The sequence below is a fragment of the Akebia trifoliata genome, chromosome 7 (genome assembly GCF_017979445.1).
Source record: "Akebia trifoliata isolate Shusen 1 chromosome 7, ASM1797944v1, whole genome shotgun sequence".
Classification (NCBI taxonomy): Eukaryota; Viridiplantae; Streptophyta; class Magnoliopsida; order Ranunculales; family Lardizabalaceae; genus Akebia; species Akebia trifoliata.
The window spans coordinates 18,727,370-18,745,380 of NC_141381.1; positions in this window are offsets into that span (position 1 = coordinate 18,727,370).

Sequence of the window (18,011 nt, forward strand, 5' to 3'; positions counted from 1 at the left end):
AACTCACTACTACTACCCTCCTATCTCTGGCAGTCATACGTTGTTTTTTTCTAACCTCCACAGTGGAAAAAATAAAAGAATTTGCAAGAATAGCCAAGTATAGATCGGACTGACTTACGCGAAATAGAGTGTAATAAAGGATAAGGCAAACACTATTAGAAGCCTAAAGCTGGACTTACCTTGGAAGGTCTGAGGGACCCTTGATCCCTCACGAGAGACACTAAGGGCAAACTCCCAATTCCCATAAATAATTAGGAGGTCCTTGTACAATCATTTGTTAGTACTGGGGAGAGATGGCACCAGAGCGACAGTTGCACTTTTAGAGGACAACGAGTAATACCCAGGGCTCTACAGGATGGCCTTCAAGTTGTATTTGGAGAAAAAGTCATTAAAAGATATCCTCATTTTCTTCACTATCTCTACTAGGCAATAAAAGTTGCCTAACATTTGGCCTGGGCCCCAGTTTATTTTACTCAACACCTCCTTGAGGAAGGGAGAGCGAGGGAACTCAAAACAGCTTTGACTTGGTTGGTATAAACCAGAATTTCCCCTGAACGACATTCATCAAGGTAGCTGGGGTTTTTACAAACCCTGACAAACACAAAGGCAAGGATACAGAGTTCCTTATGAAGTTGTACAATATTGATCACCATTAAGAAGTAAAAAATGCAGAGAAGTAAAGGTGAAAACAAGATCAGAATTTACCTCAGTTTGAGAAAGGTAAGAATGGTGGAAAGACTTTAGAAAAAATTCAAAAGCACAAAGAGATGAAGTTGCGAAGGCAAAAGTACAGTAAAAAGGAAAGAGGAAGCAAGCCATTTATTTATCAAAAGACATAAAGAAGGGCGTACGCCTGGAAGGATAGCCCTATCCAACCTAACTGTAGTAGTTTTTAGGCTTAGTGGAGATGTTAGTGGGACACATGGACGGTTGCAGATGAGAAACAATTTGTCTCAGCCATCAAAGAAGTTTTGAAACAATGCCACATTAAATGCGTCGATTCGTTGACAACAGACATAATAATAGAAAATCACCATAGCCAATTAGAAGAAAAGTACAAGTCTTGAGGAGATAGCGAGGCTTCACATCTCCTCAAGAAGGGGTAATTGTAGAGGGTAATAATTGCATGATTGTAAACATGAAATGTTCACAATGAACTTCAATACTACATTGTTTGGAGTCGCCACCATTCTTTTTTGGAAATGGGTGTGAATGGGCACCCGGATTGATTCTTTTGGAAACCAGTTTTTTCATGGCATTGTAGTGACTCTCATATGTTGGAAAGGGCACGGTCTACCTAAGATCTAGGTAAGGAGGTCCGGTTAGAGGATGGGGAAGGTGTTAGGCACCCCATCCTCTCCACCAAAGGTGGTTACCTTGCTTGGCATTTATTTTTTTGTGAAAACTCAAGGAAACAAATATTAAAATGCATGAGAATGTATGATAAGAGTGGTGTGTGCATTAAGGGAATGTTCCCTTAACAAAGGGTTTTGATTTTAAAGTGACATTAAGGGACATTCTATGGAAGAGAATGACCCATGTAGTCACATTGCATTTATGAAATGAATGTTGGTTTAAGCTCTTAGAGACTCCATGATGAAGTTCCCTTGAAGCCACAACCTTGATGCATGTATGCATGGCTAGAAACTTAGTGTTTCACCCCATCAAGAGGGTGACACATTTCTTCATCATTGCCATGCATAGGTGAGTGTGTGCATTGTGTACAATATGATGCATGAACTAAGGTTAAAAGGGCTTCAACCCCCATCCTTTCGATCGAACCTTAGTCCAATCTACCGGGGATGGGAGAGGGTATTCATCATCACATCCTATAGGATTTCTAAAAAGAACATAAAATAGAAGGTTAGAAGAAGAATATGCAAGCTTTGAAATAAAATCTACATATTAAACCCCACCTTGTCCCTTGATGAACTTGAACCTTGAAGAGTAGGCTTGAGAGATGAATGAGATGGTTGAGGGTTGAGTTGAAGTTTAGAAGATGAGAGAATGAGTAGGAATTTTTGTAGAGTTTTAGGTTGAGAGATGGGGGCTTGAGAGCATGAGTTGTTCATGGGAAATGAGGGTATTTATAGAGTTTTTAGAGAACTTTTGGGGATAAAGTGGTCCAACCCTAAAAATAATGAAAATGGACATGAGGTTTAGGTTGTTTCTTTTTTGGATTTTTCATTTGTATGAGGGTAAAGATGACATTTGTGAAGAAACCCTAAAAGCATGCTTTGATCCTTGGTTTTTTGGTAATAGAGGTGAGAGAACAAAGGTACTTTTGGGAGGATGAATGGGGGAGTGACATGGTGTAAGGTGGAGTGGTAGGTAAAAAGTAGATCTTGGTTTATTTGTAAATAACTCATAAAGCAATGGTGGAAGTGTAGTTTTGAAATGGACCATGGGAAAACAAAAGCACATTTGGGAGGGTGAATAGGAGGATGACATGTGTAAAGGTGAAGTAGTAGGTGAAAAGTAGACTTTGGTTCATTTGTAAATAACAAATAAAGCAAGGGTAGTAGTATATTTTTGAAATGGACCAATGGGAGAACTCCATGTATGTACTTAAAGATTCCCACCTTTTGAGGGCATAATGGGAAGTTCTCTCACCTTTATAGATTATTACCAAAGACCAACTAACCTTTTGGTTGGACTAAACTTTTTGAGAAGGGCATTCTTGAGTTTTCACAAAAGAAAGGTTGACTCTCCAATTAGATGATGCATTGGGTGTTGGAGGCTTATGAGGTATCAACATGTGTCATCTTGTGAAGGGGTGAGAGAAATGGACTTGGTGTTGGGTTTGGATATGGACTTGGTTTTGGGTTAAGGATGTGGACTTTGGTTGGTTTGGACTTGGTTAGGATGGATGGACTTGGTTTTGGGTTTGGGATATGGATTAGGTTTGGGCTTAGGATGGACTTGGTTTTGGTTAGGACATGGACTTGGATTTGGGTTTGGGATATGGAATTGGATTTGGGTTTGGGTGATGGGCATAGGTTTAGGTGGATTAGGGACAAGGTATGGGCATGCGATGATATGAGATGATGCATGTATGCATGAAAATGATGCAAAATAGCAATGTGGGTCTGTCGAAGAACTTGAGTTCTAAATCGAAATTAATTCGAGAAAATTTGGATTTTCCTATGGGTTCGTGCAAATTGGGGTGTCTACAGCTGCCCCTCTTTGCAGGAGTTGCTTGCAAAGAACTGCAAAGAATAAATTAGACCCTTTATTTGCACGAATCCGAAATAATTTATTGCATGACGATTAACAACGCCGGATGGATTGAAGAATTTTTTGTAAAATGTGGCTACCCAAGCACGGGGTCTGACAGGATTAGCCTTTTTGAAACCCTTGATTTCGTGGCACGGAGCTCGTTTGAAATCTTAGATACCATTTTTTATGATTTTTGGAAGTGATTGACGTTTTGAACCATGCAATGCAATTTTGAGATATTTTTTCTTTTTCCCTCCTTGATTTTGCATTTCGAACTTAGTTTCCCCTTCATGGAAGTTATAGGATCATCTTGAGATAGCATAGTGTGACGTGACCATCCTTGAGAAAGACTTGCATGATGGTATAATATTTGAGTATTTGGTGTGTCATCAAGCCTCAAATGTGAAGAGAATCATCGTTGACCAAGCTGCTCAGGTCAAGCCCTAGAGGATGGCTTGTTGCCTTCTACGCTTGCCAGAGAAATGCTTGAGTGGTACTTTGCCCGTTATTCCTTCTTGTACCCTGCTTTTAATGATAATGATGTAACACTATTTGAAATGAATGAAATAAGTTTTTTTACATAGTGGCCTCAGATATATCTACTGCTTTCGAAAACACTTGATTTTAAGAAAAGTCCTAGATTCTTCGTCATAGGCCAAGAATAGTAATTTTGATGATGCATTTTTTTTTGTTTTAGGTTTTAAAAGATTCCCTTTGTCGAATAATCTGTGACAGACTGTGTTTGAAAACTCTGAAAGTTAACGATCATGGTGCCTTTGCCAAATGTCGAGGATACAAGTGTCAGCTAATCCTTAGCCTCTTTAGAGTCATCCCCGAGATTGATAATTTTGACTCAATTATCTTCGTTGTATCCGTTAGAATTTTGAGGATTTCGAGATTTTTACCGTTCACAGTTTATACTCTTGCGGGCCAAGAGTTTTTTTTTTTTTTTTTTTTTTCATTTTTGCCCCTGGTGCCAATTACGGTTTTCACCAGACCCGATTTCCACATTTTTGCGCATCGACGCCCTTTTTGGGTTTTCATCGTGCCGGTGGTTTTGATCTTGCCATAGCCTGATTTTTTTACTCACAGTGCCCTGACGGATTTTCACCATGCCCTTTCAGTCTATGCTTACTTTATAGATTTTCACTTTGAATACCTCCTTGATTTCTCTGTGCCCCTCATGGCTTGGTGACTCAAGTTGAGCTACGAGATCGAACACTCTACTCTTCTAGTGACGCTCTTTCTTGAGTAACAAATCTGGACTCCCCTCTCGAGTTCCTCCGACGATTTTCATGGTACAGTGACTCAAGTTGAGCTTCGAGATTAATGACTCTACACTTCGAGTCGCTCTTTTTTTTCGAATATTCGATCTGGTTTCCCCTCTCGGGTCTTCCAACGACTTTGGTAGCTTGAAATCTGACTTAAGTAGCAAAATCAATTATACCCTGACGATGTTTTTCATGACATGCTTCCACCGTGATCGAGTTACCTTGAGTCATTCCTTGATCTGAAAGGACTTTAAATAGGACGAAACATAGGCTTAGGCTAGGGTTGTAAAAGGATATCAGAAAGGCTGAGTCTGGATTTATTGATGGGTAGATTGGACATGGGGTTTGTCTGTTTTTGTTTCGAAAATATGATCTATGTCTCCTCTCATTGTCACACTAACTTGTTTAGGTAAGAGATTTGGGTCGAGCTTAAGATCAGACATTCGAGGTTTTTGACTTTTTGATTTTTTTGTATTTTAGCCGTTCACAGTTTATCCTCATGCGGGCCAGGAGTTGTTTTTTTATTTTATTTTATTTTATTTATTTTTTATTTTTTATTTTTTTGTTTTTTTTTTTTTCATTTTTGCCCCTGGCGCCAATTACGATTTTCACCAGACCCGATTTCCACATTTTTGCGCATCGACGCCCTTTTTGGGTTTTCATCGTGCCGGTGGTTTTGATCTTGCCATAGCCTGATTTTTTTACTCACAGTGCCCTGACGGATTTTCACCATGCCCTTTCAGTTTATGCTTACTTTATAGATTTTTTTGCTTTGAATACCTTTTCGGTTTCTCTATGCCCCTTGTGGCTTGGTGACTCAAGTTGAGCTGCGAGGTCGAACACTCTACTCTTCTAGTGGCGCTCTTTCTTGAGTAACAGATCTGGACTCCCCTCTCGAGTTCCTCCGACGATTTTCATGGTACGGTGACTCAAGTTGAGCTTCAAGATCAATGACTCTACACTTCAAGTCGCTCTTTTTTTTCAAATATTCGACCTGGTCTCCCCTCTCGGATCTTCCAACGACTTTGGTGGCTTGAAATCTGATTTAAGTGGCAAGATAGACTGTACTGACGATGTCTTCCATGACGTGCTTCCACCGTGATTGAGATGCTTTGAACCATTCCCTGATCTGAGAGGACTTTTAAATAGGACGAAATATAGGCTTAGGCTAGGTTGTGAAAGGATGTAAAGAAGGCTGAGTTTGGATTTATTGAGGGGTAATTTGGACACGGGGTTCGTCTATTTTTGTTTCGAAAATATGATCTATGTCTCCTCCCGTCGTCACACGAACTTATTTAGGTAGGAGATTTGGGTCGAGTTTGAGATCAGACATTCGAGATTTTTGACTTTTTGATTTTTTTGTACTTTTAGCCGTTCACAGTTTATCCTCATGCGGGCCAGGAGTATACTTTGGCATTTTTGTTTTGACTTTTGACGATTTTTTTTTTTTTGTTTTTTTTTTTTTTTTTTTTTTTGTGGTGGTGACTTGCCCCGATCCTAGGTTAAGAAATGAATGTGATGGCTCAAAGAGGGTTAACTAAGGGTAGATAATTGTTCAGGTAGTAGAAAGATGGCCTCTCTTCATTTCAAGGAACGACTTTAGGCGTAATATTTTTTCACGGTATCAGCATTGATCGGTTGTGGAAAGACTTCCCCATCCATCTCTGTAAGGATTAGCGCCCCTCCGGACAGTACCTTTTGGACGACGAATGGCCCATCATAATTCGGACGAAACTTTCCTCTCGCATCTTCTTGTATTGGTAAAATCTTCTTTAAAACAAGATCTCCTGGCGAGAACTCTCTAGGTCGAACCTTCTTGTTATAAGCTCGTGCTATTCTCCGTTGATAAGTTTGCCCATGACAGATTGCTGAAAGTCGTTTCTCCTCTATTAAGTTCAACTGATCGAATCGGGCTTGGACCCATTCTGCTTCATCCAATTCTACTTCCTTTAATATCCGAAGGGAGGGAATCTCGACCTCAACGGGCAAGACTGCTTCCATTCCGTAGACCAGTGAATAAGGCGTTGCCCCAGTCGAAGTCCGGATTGACGTTCGATAAGCATGTAGAGCGAATGGTAACATCTCATGCCAATCCTTATAAGTAACGGCCATTTTCTCGATGATCTTCTTGATGTTTTTGTTAGCGGCTTCAACTGCTCCATTCATCTTTGGTCTGTAAATGACAGAGTTGTGATGGGTGATCTGAAAATCCTTACACATCTTAGACATGTCTTTGTTCTTGAGATTTTTGGCGTTATCGGTTACTATCCCGCTTGGGAGGCCGTACCGACATATGATGTTGTTTTTCACAAACTTCAAGACATTGCTTCTCGTGACATTGGCGTAAGATGCTGCTTCTACCCATTTCGTAATGTAGTCTATGGCGACTAAGATGAAACGATGCCCATTAGAAGCTTGAGGATTGATCTGTCCGATGACATCCATGCCCCAGAGTGAGAAGGGCCAGGGAGAAGTCATATTGTGCAATTCTGAAGGTGGTGCATTGATTTTGTTGGCGTAGATCTGACACAAATGACACTTCCGAACATGTTGGTACCCATCGCTCTCCATAGTCATCCAGTAGTAACCCATTCTCATAATCTTCTTTGCGAGCATATGTCCATTCATGTGCGGTCCACATACTCCTCCGTGCACGGTCTCGATCAAGCGTTGAGCTTCTGTCTGTGTTACACACCTGAGGAGGACCTCGTGATGCGACTTTTTGTACAAGACTCCGCTACTCAAGAAGAACTGTCCTGCCAATCTCTGAATAGTCTTTCGGTCTGTCGTTGTGGCATCGGTTGGAAAAGTTCGATCCTCTAAGAATGCCTTGATGTCTGTGTACCATGGCTTTTCCTCTGGTTCTTCGATCTCCACAGGTAAGCAATATGCTGGCTCATCTTGAATACCAATCTCAAGAGGGTCAACTATGGTATCTTCAGAGATGCTGATCATTGAAGCCAGAGTAGCCAATGCATCTGCAAACTGGTTCTTAGCCCTTGGCATATAAGTAAAGAAGATTCGGGTGAAGTTTGAACTTAGATCTTCAAGATACTCGTGATACGGCACTAGTCTCTGCTCTCGAGTCTTCCATTCCCCTGTTGTCTGGTAGACTACCAGACTTGAGTCTCCAAATACATCTATTTCATCCACTTCGAAGTCGATTGCTGCTTTTAACCCCATAATGCATGCTTCGTATTCAGCTTCGTTGTTCGAACATTGGAACCTCAATCTAACCGCAGTGGGGATGTGTGTTCCGTCTGGCTTAACCAAGACTGCCCCAATTCCATTTCCCTTTTGATTTACTGCTCCATCGAAATACATTTTCCAAGTAGATTCTTCATCGTCGCTCTCGGCTTCAGCAAATAAGATGGCTTCATCAGGAAAATTTTTCTTTAGTGGCTCATAGTCGGGCAAAGGGTGTTCCGCTAAGTGGTCAGCAATGGCTTGTCCTTTGATGGCTTTTTGAGTGACATAGGTGATGTCGAACTCAGATAATAGTAGCTGCCATTTTGCGGTGCGTCCTGTTAGTGCCGGCTTCTCGAAGAGATACTTCAAGGGATCCATCCGAGCAATGAGCATAGTCGAGTAACTGAGCAAGTAGTGGCGTAGTCGTTGTGATGCCCAGACAAGGGCACAACATGTTTTCTCGAGAGTCGAATAATTCACCTCGTAACTTGTGAACTTCTTGCTAAGGTAATAAATGGCCTGCTCTTTTCGACCTGTTTCATCGTGTTGCCCCAGTACGCAGCCCATGGAGTTTTCTTGCACGGAAAGATACATCAGTAGAGGTCGACCTGGTGTAGGTGGAACTAAGACTGGTGGATTAAGCAGATATCTCTTAATCTTGTCGAAAGCTTCCTGACAGTCTTCATTCCATTCTTTCGGCTCATTCTTCTTCAGCAGTTTGAATACTGGCTCACATATCGGGGTTAGTTGTGCGATGAACCGACTAATGTACTGAATTCTCCCTAGGAATCCCCTGATCTCTTTATCTGATTTGGGAGGCTCCATATTTATGATATACTTCGTTTTAGCTGGATCGACTTCGATGCCTCTTCTGCTGACAATAAACACTAATAGCTTCCCTGACGTAGCCCCAAATACACACTTTGCCGGATTAAGTCTTAGACTGTACTTCCTTAGTCGATCAAACAGTTTCTTCAAGTTTACCATATGATCCTCGTCGAGATTTGATTTAGCTATCATGTCGTCCACGTATACTTCTATCTCTTTGTGGATCATGTCATGAAATAAAGCCGTCATGGCTCGTTGGTAAGTTGCCCCAGCGTTCTTGAGACCAAATGGCATGACCTTATAGTGAAAAGTACCCCAAGGTGTAATGAATGCAGTCTTCTCTTGATCTTCTTCCGCCATTTTTATTTGATTGTAACCCGAGAAACCGTCCATGAAGGAGAACATACCGTGCCCTGCTGTGTTATCGACCAAAGTGTCGATGTGTGGTAATGGAAAGTCATCTTTCGGACTGGCTCTGTTCAAATCTCGGTAATCCACGCACATACGTACCTTTCCATCTTTCTTCGGTACAGGAACGACATTAGCGAGCCACTCAGGGTAGGTGGATACTGCGAGAAACCCTGCTTGGAACTGCTTCATTACTTCATCCTTGACCTTTAGTGTCCACTCTGGTTTCAACCTTCGTAATTTCTGCTTGACTGGCTTGCTTCCTGATTTGATAGGTAACTTGTGAACGACTAAATCTGTGTCTAACCCGGGCATGTCTTGGTAGGACCATGCGAATACATCTTGGTACTGTTGTAAGAACTTTGTCATCTCCTCTTTCTGCTCAACCGTTAATAGGGCTCCGATTTTAACGATCCGTGGGTCATCTTCGGTGCCTAGGTTCATTGAGTTTGTATCCTCTATATTTGGCTGAACACCTTTCTCGTGACGTTCTATGAGTTCTTTGATTTCTTTTGGAGGATACTCAACCTCTTCCTCTGACTCTTCTTCAATCCCCATGAGATCAAAGTCGAGCTCGAGGTCGAAGTCGTATTCTTCTCTTTCATACTCTGTTCTGTCACAAGGCTCATTCAACTGAGGAAATTCTTTGAAGACCTTGGGTATTTTAAAGATTTCTGATTTTTTTGAATTTTTGATAATATTTGATTTTTTTGAATTTTGGAGAGTTTTTGATTTTTTTTGAATTTTGAAAGATTTTTGATTTTTTTGGATTTTGAAAACTTTTTGATTTTTTTGGATTTTGTGGACTATCTGTATTCCTGAAACAAGATAAAGAAAAATCATGCAAATTCATTAGCAACGAAGGTGAGCCCCCAAAACAGTCTTGCTCCGAGGACGAAGGCTCATTATGGTCCTCGGGCAGATGAGATTTTGCTAATGACGTTTTTTTTTGGAGGCCGTAGGGATTCTGGACCCCATGGCGGCCTCATAAGTGATTGGGTATTCCTCCCAATTTTTAAAAACTGGCCCTTCTTCTACAGGACGGATAAGTTGGGAGAATGACTCCCTTGACGGTTCAGATATGACCATCACTTCCGGATGACTGTCATCAAGTCCGGGTGCTTGTAGGGTGGGTGAAATTATGACAGATTGGATTAATTGGTAAAGTTGTTTTAAGAAAATCCTGAATTTCGTTGAGGTTGGATTTTTTGTTAGCACGGAGCTGGGGTTTGTCGGCACGGAGCCAGATATTGATTAGCACGAAACTGGGGTTTGTCAGCACGGAGCTGAAGGTTTATTGACGCGGAGCCGGAAGATTATCGGCACGGAGCCAAAGGTTTGTCAGCGCGGAGCTGGAGGTTTGTCAGCACGGAGCTGAAGGTTCATCAGCACGGAGCCGGAGGTTTGTCAGCACGGAGCTGGAGGTTTATCGGTACGCAACCGAAGGTTCATCAGCACGGAGCCGGAGGTTTTTCAACACAGGGTTGGAGGTTTATCGGTACGAACCGAAGGTTCATCAGCATGGAGCCGGAGGTTTGTCGGCACGGAGCCGAAGGTTCATCAGCACGGAGCCTGAAGGTTCATCGGCACGGAGCCGGAGGTTTGTCAGCACGGAGCTGAAAATGTATTTTGTAAAAGGTAGATTAACTGATAGCTCTGATTTGGGTTGGGTATGAGTTGTGGTCTTGACTCGAAATATACGTGGGCCATGGAGATAGACCCCACTCAGGTGGATCTTAAAGTGGTTATGGGTCATGGACCCCTTCGGTAAGGATACGGGTCATAGACCCAATTAGAAGTAGATAAGGGTTGTGGACCCATTTTGAGGTGGGTATGGGTCATGGACCCAATTGGATACGGATATGGGTTGTTGCTTCATTTAGATATGGACATGGGTCGTGGACCCAATTAGAAGGATATGGGTCGTGGACCCAGTTGGATATGGATGTGGGTCGTGGACCCAATTGGAATGATATAGGTCGTGGACCCAATTTGATATGGATGTGAGTCGTGGACCCAATTGGAATGATGTGGATCGTGGACCCAATTGGAAGTGGATATTAGTCATGGACCCATTTGGAAGTGGATATGGGTCGTGGACCCAATTAGAAGTGGTATGGGTCGTGGACCCATCTAGAAGTGGATATGGGTCGTGGACCCAATTGGAAGTGGATATGGGTTGTGGGCCCATTTGGATATGGTATGGGTCGTGGATCCATCTAGAAGTGGATATGGGTCGTAGACCCAATCGGAAGTGGATATGGGTTGTGGGCCCCTTTGGATATGGTATGGGTCGTGGACCCAATTGGAAGTGGATATGGGTCATGGACCCATTTGGATATGGTATGGGTCGTGGACCCAATTGGAAGTGGATATGGGTCATGGACCCATTTGGATATGGTATGGGTCGTGGACCCATCTAGAAGTGGATATGGGTTGTGGATCCATTTGGAAGTGGGTATGGGTCGTGGACCCAATTGAAAGTGGATATGGGTTGTGGACCCATTTTGGTGTGGATACGGGTCGCGGACCTAATTCAGAGTGGTTATGGGTAAGGTTGATAGTGTGTCACATTGAGTCCGGATCAACTTTGATAGGTAGAGTGGAGGCGAGCTCCATTTGGGTCAAACACAAAGTGGCGAGGGGTAGACCCTAAGTTTAACAAAGAAATGATTTATTTAATCATTTTCAAGTCCTAAAACTTAAAAGAAAAATAAAGTCCAAGAGAAAAGTTGTCAAGACTGATGTAAGGAACAAAATGAGCAAAAAAAAAAAATTTTTTTTTTTTTTTTGGGGTCCGTTTTTAATGAACGGACTGAAGAGCTTTTGTACTGGTCCGCTCTTTAAAAACGGACCAGAACCTTAATTTTTGCAAAAAAAAAAAAAATTTTTTTTTTTTTTTTTTTTTTTAAATAATTTTTTTTTTGAGATTTTGAGGCACATAGCCTCTGTTTTTTGGCTTTATGTACAAATTTTTTTTTTTTTTTTTTATGATGTAAAGCATAAAAATATATAGAGATTTCCCCCTTTACCTAGGGGGACATGTAAGAAAATAAAGGAAAAAAAAAAAAAACCTAAAATCTATACAACTTTGCCCCTTTGGACATTACAACCTTGCCTTCAAGGGCTAAAAAAGAACATTACAAGATACCCAAGGGTTGATACATCTTGACATTTGTGTCCTATGCCTCTAATCGTATTTTGATGCATGCGGCTATAGGTGGTTTGAGGTTACTCAATCTTCAAACCTCCATGCACATTGAAATGTACACTTCTTAGGTTGGTGATTGAGGTGGATGTTCTCCTCCCCGCCTCCCCAAATGAACGATCTAGGGGGCTTGAGAGTACCGGCATCCGGGGTTAGATTTTTAAAATAGGAGAAGGTGGTTTGTGCAATGAGATATGAATCGAATGTGCACAAGTGCATTACAAATGTGTATCAACCCTTACAACCTTGAACAAGTATAAACAAAATAAATATTACATGCATTCCCGTAAAGAAGAGAACATCATAAGCACAACAAAGTAAATCAACTAACAAATATGTTAGTAACAAAAATGAAACTAAAAAATAAAGTTGAATATTTTTTTCCTTTTTTTTTGAAAAAAATATGAAAGAAAAGAAAATGGCCAAGTCAAATTGGTTTGGACCCACTTGGTCCCCAGTGGAGTCGCCAAGTTGTAAACATGAAATGTTCACAATGAACTTCAATACTACATTGTTTGGAGTCGCCACCATTCTTTTTTGGAAATGGGTGTGAATGGGCACCCGGATTGATTCTTTTGAAAACCAGTTTTTTCATGGCATTGTAGTGACTCTCATATGTTGGAAAGGGCACGGTCTACCTAAGATCTAGGTAAGGAGGTCCGGTTAGAGGATGGGGAAGGTGTTAGGCACCCCATCCTCTCCACCAAAGGTGGTTACCTTGCTTGGCCATTTTATTTTGTGAAAACTCAAGGAAACAAATATTAAAATGCATGAGAATGTATGATAAGAGTGGTGTGTGCATTAAGTGGAATGTTCCCTTAACAAAGGGTTTTGATTTTAAAGTGACATTAAGGGGACATTCTATGGAAGAGAATGACCCATGTAGTCACATTGCATTTATGAAATGAATGTTGGTTTAAGCTCTTAGAGAGACTCCATGATGAAGTTCCCTTGAAGCCACAACCTTGATGCATGTATGCATGGCTAGAAACTTAGTGTTTCACCCCATCAAGAGGGTGACACATTTCTTCATCATTGCCATGCATAGGTGAGTGTGTGCATTGTGTACAATATGATGCATGAACTAAGGTTAAAAGGGCTTCAACCCCCATCCTTTCGATCGAACCTTAGTCCAATCTACCGGGGATGGGAGAGGGTATTCATCACATCCTATAGGATTTCTAAAAAGAACATAAAATAGAAGGTTAGAAGAAGAATATGCAAGCTTTGAAATAAAATCTACATATTAAACCCCACCTTGTCCCTTGATGAACTTGAATCTTGAAGAGTAGGCTTGAGAGATGAATGAGATGGTTGAGGGTTGAGTTGAAGTTTAGAAGATGAGAGAATGAGTAGGAATTTTTGTAGAGTTTTAGGTTGAGAGATGGGGGCTTGAGAGCATGAGTTGTTCATGGGAAATGAGGGTATTTATAGAGTTTTTAGAGAACTTTTGGGGATAAAGTGGTCCAACCCTAAAAATAATGAAAATGGACATGAGGTTTAGGTTGTTTCTTTTTGGATTTTTCATTTGTATGAGGGTAAAGATGACATTTGTGAAGAAACCCTAAAAGCATGCTTTGATCCTTGGTTTTTTGGTAAATAGAGGTGAGAGAACAAAGGTACTTTTGGGAGGATGAATGGGGGAGTGACATGTGTAAAGGTGGAGTGGTAGGTAAAAAGTAGATCTTGGTTTATTTGTAAATAACTCATAAAGCAATGGTGGAAGTGTAGTTTTGAAATGGACCAATGGGAAAACAAAAGCACATTTGGGAGGGTGAATAGGAGGATGACATGTGTAAAGGTGAAGTAGTAGGTGAAAAGTAGACTTTGGTTCATTTGTAAATAACTCATAAAGCAAGGGTAGAAGTATATTTTTGAAATGGACCAATGGGAGAACTCCATGTATGTACTTAAAGATTCCCACCTTTTGAGGGCATAATGGGAAGTTCTCTCACCTTTATAGATTATTACCAAAGACCAACTAACCTTTTTGGTTGGACTAAACTTTTTGAGAAGGGCATTCTTGAGTTTTCACAAAAGAAAGGTTGACTCTCCAATTAGATGATGCATTGGGTGTTGGAGGCTTATGAGGTATCAACATGTGTCATCTTGTGAAGGGGTGAGAGAATGGACTTGGTGTTGGGCTTGGGTATGGACTTGGTGTTGGGTTTGGATATGGACTTGGTTTTGGGTTAAGGATGTGGACTTAGGTTTGGGCTTAGGATGGACTTGGTTTTGGGTTAGGACATGGACTTGGATTTGGGTTTGGGATATGGAATTAGGTTTGGGCTTAGGATGGACTTGGTTTTGGGTTAGGACATGGACTTGGATTTGGGTTTGGGATATGGAATTGGATTTGGGTTTGGGTGATGGGCATAGGTTTAGGTGGATTAGGGACAAGGTATGGGCATGCGATGATATGAGATGATGCATGTATGCATGAAAATGATGCAAAATAGCAATGTGGGTCTGTCGAAGAACTTGAGTTCTAAATCGAAATTAATTCGAGAAAATTTGGATTTTCCAATGGGTTCGTGCAAATTGGGGTGTCTACAATGATTATCCAAATCGTACGCGTGTCCACGCCGATTAAGTGGTAACATGTGTAAGTCAGCATTCCCAACCCTGCCTAACAACAAAACAAACCAAGGTAAAAGGCATCCAATCTGAAAAGTAGTGCAAGGTAGCATTAGTGTAGGCCTGATCTCCCTGGTAGGGTAGGTCTAGTCTGGGAAGTTGCACAATCCTAACTTACTCGTGTCAAGTACAGAGATCTCCTTGGAATTATGGACCCAATCCCAAATATCCCAATTTTGTTTAGGATCCTGGTAGTTAGGGAATTCTCCGAGATCATATCCCGATAGAGGGAAAAACCTTGATTCAAAGAAAAGATCTATAAATAGAGGAATTGATAGCGGCTAAAACATCTTTTGGCCAATTGAAAAAGAATAGAGGTCTATCGATTATTATTGTTATTTTCTATAACTCTAACTTGAGCGTCGAATAATTCTTGACAGGTACCACACCAATCCTTACAGGGAAGAGGAAGGAACAACTTTGGATCAGTAGGGCAGAGTCTATCAAGGCATCATCGAATTCTGTCTCTATAGTATTCAACAATTTTCTTCCTTTACATTGTTTTAAGAATCATGATTTTCTTATACCCCCTCTAACACATGTCACATTGTTTTAAGAGTCATGATTTTCTTTTGCCCCTCTGACGCATGCCCCTGACATGGCCTGTGCTAAAACCATAGATTTTTTCTCACGAGATATACAATTGTACATCCCCATAAATATGTGAGATTGTGTATCCCAATGAAAATAATCTATGATTCTAATACATTGCACGTCAAGGGACATGTGTCAGAAAATCATTACTCATTGTTTTAAATGCGAGCGTTTGGCTAGAGATTGAAGGCTAAGGTACTTTAAGGGGGCGATTGATTGCGCTTCAAAACGCAATTTTGCCGGCGTTTGCGTCAAAACGCGGCGTTTTGAAGCTGAATCAAACGCATCCAACAGCTGCGTTGTGAATTTGCGTTAAAATTTTGCGTTTTAAAACGCAATTGAGTAAAGCGGTAAAAAGAAGCTTTTTAAAACTGCGTTTGCGGGAGATTGAGATACCGAACAAACGGCTCATGTAAATGACGTTTTTGCCCCTGCCTATTATCTCCTTCGATAGACAGATAGAAGCTCTCTCGAACCTCTCTTCGCACACACAGCGGCTCTCTCTCTCTCTCTCTCTCGAACCTCTCTCTTGCTCTCGGACACCTTTCTCTCTATTTCATCTTTGTCTTCAAACGTCGAACACAGCTGCGCACAGCTGTTTGATCTCCAACTCGCACAGATCTCGCACAAATCCATCTCCTTCTCAAAGCTCTCTCTCTCTCTCGCATAGATCTCGCACAGATCTTGAAGGAGTTCGACCTCTACATCATCACTCATCAACTCTTATAGGTATCATTCTCATTTCAGTTTTTTTTAGATCGAATACGTTTTTAGTTTGGGGTTTTTGGTTTAGAGAATGGATTTTACCTGTATACCCATCACAATATCGATCTCGAACTCAACAAGTCAAGGCCATGTGAAGCCAATCTAGGATGGTGAGAGCTATTGATTTGGTGTGACCATCACTGTCATTTTTTCCAAAAATCAAAACAAAACAGAACAGAATTTTATATTTTATTCATAAATAAATATAACAATTCTTTAAGTGTTAAAAATGAATGTTAGAATTAAAATTTTCAATTGTTAGCTTGAGTTTACATAGTTGAGATCGAATTTTTTTTTTTTTTTTTACATGAATCATTTTTCTGGAGTTGTTGAGTTTACGTAGTTGCTAACTCTTGCAGGCGTCAATGATGCTTAAGGCATTTTGAAGTCCCATAAACAGGCTTAGGTATTTGTAAGACCCATTACACAAACAAAGATATGGATCTAGGCTTTTGAACTGAATGGGATTTTGATACATTAATAAACAAGTTAGGCTCAACAGATAACAGACTGGTTTTATATATAAAGGCTCTAGAGTCTAGCCTATAATTTGTTTAGTGATTGATTTTGTAGTTATGGGTGGATGATGATTCTGTGGGCTTTGGCATGTGCAATGGGCTCACGTTGGAAAAGGTTTACAACCTATTTTTTTTAACCTTTACTATTATTTACATATTCCCCTAGTTAATGTGCCTTCGGGTGTCAACATTAACGAAGGGACGACCATGCCATACTCTGACAACCCTGGAGCGAAATCGATGATGTTGGTGGGATGCTCAAGCTGCCTCAAGTACGGGATGTCATCGATGACTAACCCAAAATGTCCACATTGCAAGGGAACTGTTTTGATTGATTTTCGTCGTGAGAACAGTGCCAATAAGACAAGGATGAATTAGGGATCATCGAATGTGCCAGAAATAATTGTATCTCTACTGTTTCTTATAGCTTCAGTAGTTTGGTATCTAGTTTTGCTTCGATAATAAGAAAATAAAATAAACTCTATTACAATAAATCCTTCTCTATCCTTTGTTAATTGAGTGCTGATTTTTAAGTTGACAAAATTCTGTTCAAACTAGGGGTGTCAATGGGTACCCATTTAACTGAATCAGAACAAAAAAAACTCTCAGTTCTGGTTACCTTTTTTATTGGCGGTTTTGATTCCATTTATTTTGGAATTGGACCCTTCTTGATTTTCTGTCAGGAGTCTTCATGAAACTCACTGATGAGTTATAATGTCGTCATTCAGCTCCAAGTCCCCTTGATATATGTTATTAATGGGACATCATGTGCTTGGAAAGATTCTTATCAAGTGTCTGTAATGAGCCTCATGGTTCAATATTTAGATGCTTCCCATTCTTTTTTGGGCTATAAGATGATTAACTACTGGACCATACTCTTTTTCCCCCCACATGCTATTATATGTTTATTTCAATAATAAGCTCAAAGTTTTATTAAGTAGTTTATCTGTGCGTGGCAATTTTAACTAGACTCTTCAACAATTATTTGACATATACAATTATTTAAAATGCAGAATTTTAGGCATATCATGAAGGAGCTCAAATGTTTTAATCGGTACTGTAATATTTAATAAAAATGTAGGGTCCATCATGAATCATTCTCAAATCATGAGATTTAGAAAGAAAGTATACGGTTTGTTAACATTGATAAAATAACAAGAATGTAGTTAAGTAAGCTAATATATTATCTACTCTAATTGAAAATCAATCATATAACAACACAAGTGCATGGATAGTGGTCTATATCATCCCACATTATTTGGGTGTTTGATTATCAAGTTATATAGTGAAATGAAATTTGTACACTGGTTGTACTTGAGTCTTGCCTGATTAGTAAAATGTGAAATTTGGATTGAATATTATGCAGGTATTTTG